The sequence below is a fragment of the Symphalangus syndactylus genome, chromosome X, assembly GCF_028878055.3.
Source record: "Symphalangus syndactylus isolate Jambi chromosome X, NHGRI_mSymSyn1-v2.1_pri, whole genome shotgun sequence".
NCBI lineage: Eukaryota > Metazoa > Chordata > Mammalia > Primates > Hylobatidae > Symphalangus > Symphalangus syndactylus.
Window position 1 is genome coordinate 99,795,177 of NC_072447.2, and position 14,247 is coordinate 99,809,423.

Consider the following 14,247-nt stretch of genomic DNA (forward strand, 5'->3'; position numbering starts at 1 on the left):
AATTCTATGTCTAGGATGTTCATAACAACATTTTTGAACATATACAATGAGATGATTTCTAATGGGATCTTATTAGCTTCATGATTCAATGATTCTAACAAATAAAATGATCACTAAGTGCGTAAAACTTAACAAGTAAAGGCATTTCTTACTAGAAAATTATAATACTTAAATAATGAAATTATTTTGAGACATAGTAAATTATTTTAAGTCCCCTATCACCTTACAGAAATTTATTGACAAGCTAATTCTATTTCATTTTAGTCTAAAAGAATGAGACCAATTTTACATTTTTTATCATACTCAATTCACCTCACTATAAGCAATAATATACCCTCATTAATTTTTAAAAATATATATATATTTTAAGAATTCCAATTCATAGTTTAATATATTTTAAGAATTCCAATTCAAAGTTTAATTGAATATCTTCATGTTTGCTTTGATCAAATGATTCTAAAGCACATTTAGTATTAGATCACTTGAGCTAATTATATGTCAAGAAATTTAGATTTTGAGAGACAATCAAAACCCAGACCTAGAAATGAAAAGAAAGTGAATATATACTTCAGAGAAAAATATGTAAATTGGCTCTTAAATATACGAAAATAGGTTCAAATTCATTTATACTAAGAAAAATGCAAACTGAAACAACACTGAAATACTACTTCTTACATAGGAGATTGACGATAATTTAAAATTATGAAAACAAATTCTGTTGGTGAAGCTGTAGGGGGGCAAGTGATTTCGATTACTGTTGGTGGGAAAGAAAAGAAACACACCATTTCAGGAGGAAAATTTGACAATACCTGACGAGACAACAATGTTTAGCCCTTTTACCAAGAAATTTTAGTTTTAGGAACTTTCCTTGAAATACATAAATCAGACCATATGAAAATGCGTATGCACAATGATACTTATTACAATGTTGTTTGTAATTTTAAAAAATATGAGAGAAAAATTTCTACATGGGAGAATAGTTGAATTAACTTTAGTACATCCTCAAAATGCATTATTATGCAGTTGTAAAATAAGAATGAGAAATATCTTTATGAGTGTACACTAGGAAGTTCCAGGTATATGATAAGTGTAAAAGACAACATGCAGAAAGTATCTAGAAAGAAAGTATATTTCATAAGGAGGCGGTATAAGAAAATATTCACATAGTAGTTATTGTGCAAAAATATAATGCAGATGGACAAGCCAGAAATTAAACAGATAAGTTACATAACATAGGCTAGGTGGGAACCGGGTGGAAATATTGGGGATTATGAAAAAGACTGAAAGAATAAAGGTGGCGGAATAATATGTCACTATTATTTTTTATGCAGTTTGACTTTCAGAACAATGGTAATATTTCAAAAACACAAAAAGTAAATAAATAATTAAAATCAATCAGCATGGAGGAAACCCAAAATGAAATAAAAACAGCAAAAGAAGTAATTAACTGTATTGTGAGCAATATGAGCACACTGAAGATAGAAGAAAAATAGTTAACCTAGGTAACATTGGAAAACAAAATTCAATTATATAAAATAAGAATACTGACAAAAAGTACTATGCAAAAATGTGTTCTCTGGTTTTTAAGTGTGTTTCCTTATTTTCATTATTTTATTTTTAACAGCTTTAATGAGACATAGTTCAAATATCAAAATGTAGGCATAAAGGGGTACAATTCCAAAATATTACTAAGCAAATTTGTTTACTCACAGCATTTGCAATCATTATCACAATATAATTTAAAAGCATTTCAATTACCACCAAATTAAATATTATTCCCATTAACAGTCACTTCTACCGTCTCATCCAGCCCTAGGCAAGCACTATTCTACTTCTTACCGCTACTGATTAGCCTGTTCTGTACATTTCTTATAAACTGAATAACACAATTTATGACTTCCATTACTTAGTCCAATGTTTTCAGTGTTCAGCCATGTTTTAGCAGGAATCAAACATCATTTCTTTTTATAGTCGTCATACTTTTTTAGGACCACTGTGAATGTGTGTGCACATGCAAACACACACACACATATTGTTAACTATCAGCCGATGAACATATGAATTGATTCTACTTTTTGACTAGAAAAAAATAGTACTACTATGAATATTTGTGTGAAAATTTTTGGGCAGACATATATTTTAATTTATATTGGATATATATTTAAGAGTAAAATTGCTGGGTCATATGATAACTGTAAGTTTAACCTTTTTAGTAACTGTCAGATATTTTCCAAAGCAGCTACAACAGTTTACATTTCCACCAGCAATGTATGGTAGTTCCAATTTTTTCACATCTTCACCCGCATTTGTTACTGTTTTTTTTTTTCTTGGAAACAAAAATGGATTTTTAAATTAGAGTAATTGTTTTAGATAATCTAGATTTAATGCTATCTTAAGAAAAATGTTTGGAGAAATCTCATGTACTGGTCATCTATTTCCCTGCAATGGTATAATTTTGCAAAACTATAGTACAATATCACAACCAGGATATTTATTTTAAGGTAGGCAAAATACAAAATATATTCATTACTACACAGGTTACTGTGTTGACATTTTATAGCCACATTTTTTTCCCTCTTGACCCTGCCCCTTAAACTCTGAAAACCACTAATCTTCTCCATTGCTACTATCATTATTTCAATAATATTATAAAAATAGAATTAGGCCGGGCACAGTGGCTCATGCCTGTAATCCCAGCACTTTGGGAGGCTGAGGTGGGCGGATCACGAGGTCAAGAGATCGAGTCCATCCTGGCCAACATGGTGAAACCCCGTCTCTACTAAAAGTACAAAAATTAGTTGGGCATGGTGGTGCGTGCATGTAGTCCCAGCTACTCAGGAGGCTGAGGCAGGAGAATCGCTTGAACCCGGGAGGTAGAGGTTGCAATGAGCTGAGATGGGGCCACCACACTCCAGCTTGGTGACAGAGTGAGACTCCATCTCAAAAAAAAAAAAAAAGAAAAAGAAAAAAGAAGAAAAAAATAGAATGATACACGTTGTAACCTTTCAGATTGGATCTTTTTTACTCATTATAATTCTCTGGAAATTCATCCAGATTTTTGCACGTATTAATAGATTATTTAATTTTAGAATTGAGTAATATTGTATTTATAGCAGTCAGTTCTCCAAAGAAACAGAACCAATATTAGTTATATATCTGTATCTATCTATCTATATATACGAAATAGGTTCAAATTTATTTATACTAATGATCTATCTATCTATCTATCTATCTATCTATTTATCTATCTATCTAATAAATCTCCAGAGAATTATGCTGAATGAAAAACAGCCACAATATATATGTTGTGGGGGTCAAAAGAATGCTTCCCCTCTGCCCTCTAAAGGTTTGCTGAAAATGAACTGACAATAGGCAGATTTATAGGAGAAAAGGCATAAAAATTTATGTAATGTGCATAAGCATGAGGAGATTGCAGGAGAATAATTATGGAATAAGCCAGTTAGGTCCAAATGCTTTTGTATGCCCTTTTTCATAGCAGAAGAGGAGATGGGGAAAATGTGACCAAATGTAACCATGACTCCTAGGTGGAATAATTAAACCCAGTGCTCAGACAATGATTAGTAAATAATTCTCTTTACGTATTGTATGAAACCTGAGACAAAGATCATCTGGGCTCTAGGTGTAGGATTCAAATTTCAGTCTCTTCCTCTGTGATATGACTTGTAGTATTCTCTGGTTAATAAAGTTTCAGAAGAGAATCAAAAGTAATTGTCTTCTTCTTTAGCAGGTCTAGTTTCTAAGTGGATATGGGAACTTCAGAAAAGAGCCTCATCCTGTGCATTGGGAGAGAGAGGATTGAGAGACAGAAGTCAGGGAAAAGGTCAGAAAGACCTTGAGGGAACTTCTTTAGTTATCATGTCAAACTACCACTTCTTAGGATATCATTTTCTGAGCCCCAACAATATATAAATTTAATTGTATTTATTATACATAATAAATAAATATACAAACCTATATATTGTATATCTACATATATATATATTATCTATACTATATATAGATATATAATATCTATTATCTATAGTATATATAGATATATAATATCTATGATATATTATATATAAAATAATATATGTGGAGATATATAAAATATATATAGATTCTCTCTATACATGTATATATAAATATCTATATATAGTATATATTATATAATAGTATTATACAATAATATATAATATAATAGTATTATAACATGCTATCTATTATTTATTATTACATAATATGTAATATACATTGTATTATAATTTATCTATATATTTATATATACTGTATCTATATATTTGATATAGATACTATAGATATTATTATATATGTAGTATATGTATAAATAATATCTCTCCCTCCCCCAGATTTTTATATAAAAAATCTGGAAATTATGTATACATATATATATATATATATAGAGAGAGAGAGAGAGAGAGAGAGGGAGAGACATTTTCAGAAATTGGATTAGGTTATGCAAATGTAGTGTCTGGCAAGTTGAAAATCTTCAGGGTATACCTGCAGGGTGGAGACCCAGGAAGAGCTGATGTGGTCGCTTAAGTTTGAATGCATTCTAGAGGCAGAATTCCCTCTTCCTGAGGGACCACAGTAATTTTTGTATCAAGTTATTCAAATGATTAAATGAGAATCTATCATGTTACGGATGGTAACTGTTTTGCTGGTAGGCTACTGATTTAAATGTTAATGTTATCTACAAAACAACTTTATAGCAACATCTAGACTGGTATTTGACCGAATACCTTGGTGCTGTGGCCTAGTCAAGGTGACACACAAAGCTGACCATCAAAATCCACCTCTGGTCAACGTAATACCCATACATCTCCTTAAATCATACTTAATCTCCAAATAAAGACTATTAAGGTCATTCTTTCACTTAAAATGATATAACTATCCTGTGTACAGTTGAAAATACACTAACCACTTTCCCAGAAGAGAATGTAAAGTCCTTGGGCTATGTTCAGTCTTCCTGATATTTTGTAATTTAAATAACATAGTGTAAAATTAATAATATTTAAATACTATAAAGTCAATAATCTTCTAAGGGTATAAGAAAGGGAAGGAAATATTTATTTGACGTATTCATACAAATAAACATATTTATAACAAAATAAAAAAAATTCATGACAATTAGGTCCTCAATTCTGTAACTGGTCACATGGTGGTAGCTTGTATTTATAACTATTACCTTTCACTACCTCTGCCATATTTCCCTGATCCTCAGGAAGCACCTCAACTGGTAATGGTTTATTAGCTGGTGAGGTGATCCAAAGGTTCGTTGCTGAAGGGTCTGGACCATTAGTAGTCCTGCCTCAATTGGGTTCCTGTAGTTTTCCATTGACTTTAATCATAGGGCCTGATAGTACTAAAAGACACCATAAGAGCTTGCCTATGTTCTGGAAATACTTGTCTTTCCCTACACTGTGAAGTAGTAGTCAAATTTCCCCTTGGTAATCATAATCCATCACCCCAGGGGGCACAGTAACTTCCTTCTTTGTTTGTTGATTAAGGGGCTTAAGGAGCCCAATGTGGCCAGGTGGCAGCCTTAAAATCCAGTCTAATGGAATCACTGTTGTGGCTCCTCGTGGAATCATTCTTTCCTTTAAAACTAAGACCTCTAAGACAGCAGAGCATAAGGCCATGGATACAAAAAGTGCAAAATTTGCTAGTGGATTACTAGTGGTAGTAGAAAGTGGTGTCATTCCCATTGTCACTCCTTGATTCCTAGGCCTATGAATCCTAGCAATAGAGAGACAGCAGCATATACTGGATGCTGATTCAGAGGTGATACAACCTCCTGGAAACATTTATCCCAACCCAACAACGAGTTTTTACTTAGCTTGCACTGTACCTAGGTCTTCAAAAGGCCATATCTGAGGATTAATTTTAGCCATCAGTTTGATGGGTTAGGAGATACTCAGATAGCTGGTAAAGCATTAGTTCTGGGTATGTCTAACAGTGATTCCAGAACAGATTGGCACTTGAATTAGTGGAATGAGTAAAGAAAATCTTCCTTCCCCATGGTAGGTGGGCATCATTCAATCTGTTGAGGGCTCAGGATAGAACAAAAAGACAGAAGGAAGTTGAATTTGCTCTTTCTTCTAGACTGGAACACTGATATTCCCTTGCCTTCAGAAATCAGAATGTTAGGATCCTGAGCCTTTGGAATCTGGAAATTACACTAGTTGTCCTGGACTGAGAGTTACACCATCAGCTTGGTGTAACTAAGATTGACTCATCAGCTTGGACTCAGATTGAATTACACTGCCAACTTTCCTGGTTCTCCAACTTGCATATTGTGAGACTTCTCAACCTCCATGATCACAAAAAACAATTCCCATAATAAATATCCTTGTAATCTATCTATGTATATCTATCTGTCTATCTATCTATATCTGTATCTACCATCTATCTATCTATCTATCTATCTATCTATCTATCTATCTACCTACTTACCTATCTTCTATTCGTCCTGTTTATCTGAAGAACCTTGACTAATACACAATTCTACAATTGTTTCAAATAAGTTCCTTCAGGATAGTGGGGGACATGTTAACATGGGTGAACTCACTTACCATGAGCTCATTACTACACTTTAATTGCTGCGAAGTAAGTTTTTTGATCAGTAGCAATACTGTGTGAAATATCATGATGGTAGATAAGGCATTCTGTAAGTCCAGAGATGGTAATTTTGGAAGAAGCATTGCTTACAATGTTGTTTACTTTGCTGTCCAGAAGTTTGATGCCATTCCATTTGTCTATTTTAGCTTTTGTTGCCTATGCTTTTAGGATCATCTTCAAAAAATCAATGCCCACCTACTGTCATGGAGCTTTTCTCCTGTTTTCTTTTACTAGTTTTAGAGTTTCAGGTCTTATGTTTAAGTTGTTAAGACATTGCGAGTTGATTTGTGTATATGGTATAACATAGAAATGCAATTTCACTATTATGCATGTAGATAGCTAGCTTTCCCAATATCTTTTATTTAAAAGGTTGTCCTTTCTCATTGTGTGTTTCTGGCACCTTTGTCAAAAAGTAATTGACCATAAGTACACCGGTTTATTTCTGGGCCTTCTATCCTGTTTCTTGGGTTGATGTGTCTGTTTTTATTACAGTTCCATGCTGTTTTGCTTACAATTCCTTTATAATATGTTTTCAAATCAGGAATTGTGATGTTGCCATTCTTGATCTTTTTGCTCAAGTTTGTCTTGACCAGGTCTTTTGTGCCTTTATGTAAATTTAAGAAATTTTTTTGTCTAATACTTTGGAAAATGACACTGGAATTTTGATAGAGATTGCATTAAATCTGTAGCACATCTTGCGTGGTATAGATATTTAAGGAATATTTATTCTTTCACACCATGAATACAGGTCATCTTGCCTTTATGTTTTCTTCAATGTAATTTATCAGTGTTTTACAGTTTTCCGTATAGAAGTCTTTCACCTCCTTGGTTAAATTTACAACAAAGTATTTTATTTTTTGTTGTTATTGTAAATGGGGTTTTACATTTTCTTTTTAGATGGTTCATTATTAGTATATAGAACTGTTACTAATTTTTATATGTTTATTTTGCATTCTACAATTTTACTGAGTTTATCAGCTCTCAGTTTTTTTTGTGAAGTCTTTACCATTTTCTACATATAAGATCATGTCAACAGCAAATAGAGATAATTTTACTTCTTTCTTTTTAAGTATTATGCCTTTTATTTTTTGCTCTTGAGTAATTGCTCTTACTAGGACTTCCATTACTATGTTGAATAGAAATCATGAGAATGGACAGCCTTGTCTTGTTCTTGATCCTAGGAGAAAAACTTTCAACTTGTAACCATCAAGAATTACATTTGCTACAAGTTTGTTATAAATGGCCTTTGTTGTGTTGAAGTATATTCCCTTTGTACCTGATTTAACTCTCATATTAGAGATAAAATTGCATTATACACCACTCTCACAGTATAGATGGCTCCTGACTTATGGTGATTTGACTTACATTTTAAACTTTAAAATGATATGAAAGCAATATGCAGTCAGTAGAAATTGTACTTTGAGTATCCATACAACCATTCTGTTTTTCAATTTCAGTAGTCAATAAATTACATGAGATATTCAAAACTTTATTATAAAATAAGTTTTATGTTAGATGATTTTGCCCAACTGTAGGATAATATAAGTGTTTTGAACCTGTTTAACTTAGGCTAGGCTACAGTATGATGTTTGGTTTATTAGGTGTTAAAATGCATTTTCAACTTAGAATATTTTTGACTACCATAAATTTATCAGGATGTAATCCCATTATAATTTGAGGAGAATTTGTATTAGGCAATTATGACTATATATAACTTATTCCATTGAATTTTTTACTTTCATATTTTTTAGTTATTAATAAGCAGTTTTTGGTTTCAGATTAAGGAACTCCCTTTAGCAATTCCTGTAAGGCAGACCTAGTAATGATGAACTCCTTTAGCTTTTGTTAATTTGGGAATGTTTTTATTCATCTTTCATTTGAAGAACGGCTTTGTTATTCAAAGTATTTTTGGTTGACAGGTTTTTTTTTTCTTCAGTCCTTTAAATTTATCTTTTCACTCTTTCCTGGCCTTCAGTTTTCTGCTGATAAATCTACTGAAAGTAATATTTGGGCTCCCCTAAATGTGATGTTTCTTATTTTCTGCTGCTTTCAGTATTCTTTCTTTGTCTTTGATTTTTGATGATTTGATTATGATGTGCCATAATGAACTTCTCCTTGAGTTGAATTTGATTGGAGACTTCTCTGCTCCCTGTAACTGAGTGCTGTTGTCTTTCTCCAGACTAGGGAAATTTTCAGCCACTGTTTCCATAAATGTGCTTTCTGGGCTTTTTGTTGTTGTTGTTCTCTCTTTTCCTGCTGGAATTCCTATTATCTAAAAATTAATTGGCTTGTCAGTACCCCATAATTTCTGTAGACCTTCTTCTTTATTTTTTTTCCTTCTACTGCTCTGAGTGGATAATTTCAGATATCCCATCTTCAAGGTCATTGATTCTTTCTTCTGCTTAGTCGAGTCTGCTGCTTTTTTTATTAAATTTTTCACATAAGTTTTTGCATTCTTTATCTCTAAGATTTCTATTTTTTATTATTTCTCTTTTTCTGAAACTTCTCATTTTGTTCATGAGTTGTTTTCTAAACTTTATTCAATTTTCTATAAATATATGTATTTTTAAGTTCCCTGAACTTCTTTAAATAGATTATTCTGAATTCTTCTCAGTCATTTTATATATGTCCATTTCTTCCAAGTCTGTTACTAGACAATGATTAGTTTCTTTTGGTGGTGTAATATTTCCTAGATTTCTTATAATTCTTGTGTTTTTGTATTGATGCCTGCTCATTTGAGGAGATGGTCATCTATTCCAGCCATTGCAGATATTCTTTGGTAGTGATTAACCTTTACTATTTAGTCTAACCAGGGTTTCTGGATGGGCCAGCTGGTATCAACCATGGACAGACAGACTGCAGTGTTGAGTTCTCTATTTGGGCTGGGTAACTTCCTGTTCTCTGAGGTTGAATGTTTCTGCTAGCTGTGCTCTTCAATAAGGTGGGACTACTGGCTGAACTCTGTCATTAGGTGGAGCTGTTGACTGGGTTCTGCAATTATCTCTGATCAGGCAGGGTTGCAGGTTGTTTTCTTTGGCTGGGAAGTACTGTTGTTTGAAATCTGTAGTTTGGCAGTGCTGTGTGCTGGGCTCAGAAGCTGGAGGGGTATCTGGGGTTACTGCTTGGCCATATGTGGTAAAGACAGCCAGAGGCATTTGCTCCACAGATGTACATGGATGTGAGCTCGCTTCATGGCCTGGGGTAGGCTTAATCAAAACACAAAAGCTTGGTGGAATTGCCTTTCAGCAGCTGGAATTGGGTGGGGCTGGATGCTCTACACAATGATGTACATTTGTCTTCTGGCCAGGTAAAGGCTTAATGAGAGCACTAGAGCTGCTTTCCTAAGGTCTACTGATTTAAATGTTAATCTCGTCAAAATCCAGTCTGGCTTTTGAGCAAATATTTGAATACCGTAGCCCAGTCAAATTAACATATGAAATTAACCATCACATGTCTGTATTAGTTTGCGAGGAATGCCAGAACAATGTAACAAAGGCTGAGTTATTTGTTTATTTATTTATTTAAGATGGCGTCTCACTCTGTTGCTCAGGCTAAAGTGCAGTGGCCCAGTCTTCGCTCACTGCAACCTCCACCTCCCGGGTTCAAGCAATTCTCCTGCCTCAGCCTCCTGAGTAGCTGGGATTACAGGTATAAGCTACTACTCCTGGCTATTTTTTTTTTTTTTTTGTATTTTTCATAGAGACAGGGTTTCACCATTTTGGCAAGGCTGGTCTCGAACTCCTGACCTCAGGTAATCTGCCTGCCTTGGCCTCCCAAAGTGCTAGGATTACAGGCATGAGCCACTGCACCCGGCCAAAGGCTGAGTGATTTAAACAATTTATTTTCTCACTATTCTGGAGGCTTGAAGAATGACAAAGATGTTGGCAGCGTTGACTTCTTTTGTTAGCTATTAGCGAAGGATCTGTTCCAGGTGTCTGTCTTTGGCTTGTAGGTGGCCATCTTATCCCTGTGCCTTTAAATCATCTTTTCTCTATAAATGCTTTTGTCCAAATTTTCTTTTGATTTTGGGACATCAGTCATATTGACTTTATTTTAACTCTGTCATCTATTTAAAGACTGTTTATCTGTCTTAGTTTCTCTGGGATAAATGCCAAGGAGTGCATTGCTGGGTTGTATGGTAGTTGATGTCTACTTTTTTAAGAAACTGTCAAACTGTTTGCCACAGTCACTGTAGCATTTTACATACACACCAGCAATGCATGATAATCCAATTTCTTTACATCCTGGCAAGTATATGGTGTTGTCACTATTTTTTAGTGTAGCCATTTGGGTAAGTGTGTAGTAGTATTGCATTGTGATTTTAATTTGCATTTCCCTAATTTTTAATGATGGTAAACAACTTTTCATATGCTAATTTTTCATCTGCGTATCTTCGTTGGTGAAATGTCTGTTCGTATCTTTTCTCATATTCTAATTGACTTGTTTGTTTTCCAACTGTTGAGCTTTGAGTATTATTTACACATATTACATAGCAGTCCTGTCTGTGTCAGATATGTCATTTAAAAATATTTCCTCCCACTCTTTACTGTGTCATTAGATTCTCTTAACAGGGTCATTCACACCTTTACATAAGGTGTGAGGTTTAGGTTGAGGCTTATATTATTTGCCTAATCCAATTGTTTCAGCACCATCTGTTGCTTTATTGCACTAGCTAGAGTGTCCAGCACTATGATAAATAAGAGCAATAAGTGTGAACATTCTTTACTTGTTCCTGATTATAAGGGAAATACATCCAGTCTTTCACCATTATGCATAATATTAGTTGTAGGATTTTTTTAGATTTTCTATAATGGTAAGAAAATTCCTCTTTATAATATTCAGAGAATTGTTATTATGAATGGGTGTCGAATTTTGTTTTCCTGAGCTCTATACTCAGGAAAACTAAAAGGAGGGTCAAATAGACATTTCCTGACCAAAACTTCTTTCTTTTCTTTTTTCTTTTTTCTTTTTTTTTTTTTTTTTTGAGACAGAGTCTTGCTCTGTCACTCAGGCTGGAGTGCAGTGGCATGATCTCAGCTCACTGCAACCTCTCCCTGCTGGGTTCAAGTGATTCTCCTGTTTCAGCTTCCCGAGTAGCTGGGATTACAGGTGCACGCCACCATGTCCAGCTAATTTTTGTATTTTTAGTAGAGATGGGGTTTCGCCATGTTGGCCAAGCTGGTCTCGAACTCCCGACCTCAGGTGATTCTCCCACCTTGACCTCCCAAAGTGCTGGGATTACAGGCGTGACACACAGCCCCCAGCCTCAAATGTTTTTCTTTGTCAATTGACATAGTTATACTTTTTATTTTCTTAGCCTGTTAATATGGTGGATTACATTGATTGATTTTGAATTATTAAATCGTTCTTGCATCCCTGAAATAAAGCCCACACAGCCATGGTCTGTAATTATTTTTATATATTTCTACATTTTATTTGCTGATATTGTGTTAAGGATTATTAAAATCTATAGCCATAAAGTGTAATGCTTTGTATTTTTTTTTTCTTATGATGTCCTTGTCTGGTTTTGGCATCAGGGTAATATTGGCCTCAAGGAATAAGAGTGTTTAGAGAGTGTTCTTATATTATTTTGTCATATTTTAAAATGTTTTGTGAGTAATTTGTATTCATTTTTACTTAAGTATTTGATAGAATTTCTCAATAAAGAAATATGGGCCTGATGTTTCCTTTGTGGAAAGTACTTTTATTACTAATTCAATATCTTTACTTGTTAGAAATCTATCAGTATTTTCTATTTTTCTTGAATAAGGTTTAGTATTTGAGGTTCTTCCAAAAATGTGTATATTTTATCTAAGTAGTCTAATTTATACGCCTACAACTGTTCAAAATATTTCCTTACAAACCACTTTATTTCTGTAAGCTAGTTAGTGTTTTCCCTCTTTCATTACTGATTTGAATAGTTTAAGTCTTATCCTTTTTTTTTTTCTTTCTTGGTCACTCTGGCTAATTGTTATCTCTAAACAAGTTTTGACTTCATTTATTGTTTCTAATTTTTATTCTCTATCATTTTTTGTTGTAGCTTTTTTTTTTCCTGCTGCTTGCTTTGAGCTTATGTTTCTCTTTATTTTCTAATTTATTGAGGAGGAAGCCTAGGTTGTTGATTTGAGATTAACTTCCTTTGTGAAATCTTTATTTACAGCTATAACTGTGCCCCTAAAGACTGCAGTTGCTACATCTTGTTAATTTTCGTATGTTTTGTTTTTATTTGAATTCATCACCAATTATTTTGAAATTTTCTTTGTAATTTTTTTCTCTGATCCACTGGTTACTTATACAAATATTGTTTAAGTTATAAATATTTGTTAATTTTCCAAACCCTTTTCTGTTGTTGATTTTTAATCCCATTATTTGATTTACATTTCTTTAATTATTGCTTCATGTAGTTGTCTTTTAAATCATACAGGAGAATAAAAGAGTTGCAAAAAGTACATGTATATTGTCTTTTATTTTTTATTATTATTTTTTCTTGAGACAGAGTCTCACTCTGTGGCCCAAGCTGGAGTGCAGTGGCACGATCTCAGCTCACTGCAAGCTCCACCTCCCAGGTTCACGCCATTCTCCTGCCTCAGCCTCCCTAGTAGCTGGGACTACAGGTGCATGCCACCACGCCTAGCTAATTTTTTTGTATTTTTAGTAGAGACGGGGTTTCACCTTGTTAGCCAGGATGGTCTTGATCTGTGAGCTACCGCACCCAGCCTTGTCTTTTATTTTTACCTGTCTAGTTACTTTTTTCCAGTGCTCTTTATTTCTTTATGTGGAATAATATTTTTGTTATGTCCTTTTAATTCGTCCTGAGAGTCTTTCTTAATATTTATTGTAGGGTAGTTCTGGTAGCAATGAACACCCTCTGTTTATTTGTTGTGTTTTGTTTTGTTTTGATCAGGGAATTTCTATTTGACCCTCCTTTTAGTTTTCCTGAGTATAGAGTTTTTGGGTGACAGTAGTTACTTTTCAGCATTTTTAATATGTGATCTCACTGCTTTCTAGTCTTATGGTTATCTGATGATAAGTTCGAAGAGTCCTTGTATGTGATAAGTCATTTTTTATTTTGCTACTTCTATGGGTTTTTTTTGTCTTTTCACAGTTTGATTTGGGTGTGTCTAGGTATGGATCTTCTTGAAATAATTCTATTGTGAGTTCATTGAGCTACTTCAATTGGTAAATTAATGCTTTTCATCAAATTTGGGAAGTTTTTGCCCATTCTTTCTTCTGCCCTTTTCTCTCCTCAACTGTCCCTCTGTGATTTCCATAATATGTACGTCGGTACATTTGATTAAAACGCGCATTTCTTTGAGATTCTGTTTATTTCTCTCAATATTTTTCTTTTTACTCCTCAGACTATATGAGCTCAAATTTTCTATTTACAAGTCTGTTGATATTTTCCTTCTTTCAGCTAAAATCTGATGTTGATTGCCTTAAGTTAGTAGCTAATATTTTGCTACCTTACTTCTCAGCTTCAGGGTTTCTGAGTTATTTTCACTATTTCTGCTTCATTTTTGGTATTCCATACTTGGTAAAACATTGTTGTCATGATTTCTTTTACGTCATTATATTTGAATAATTTTAGTTGTAATTCTAGTGTCC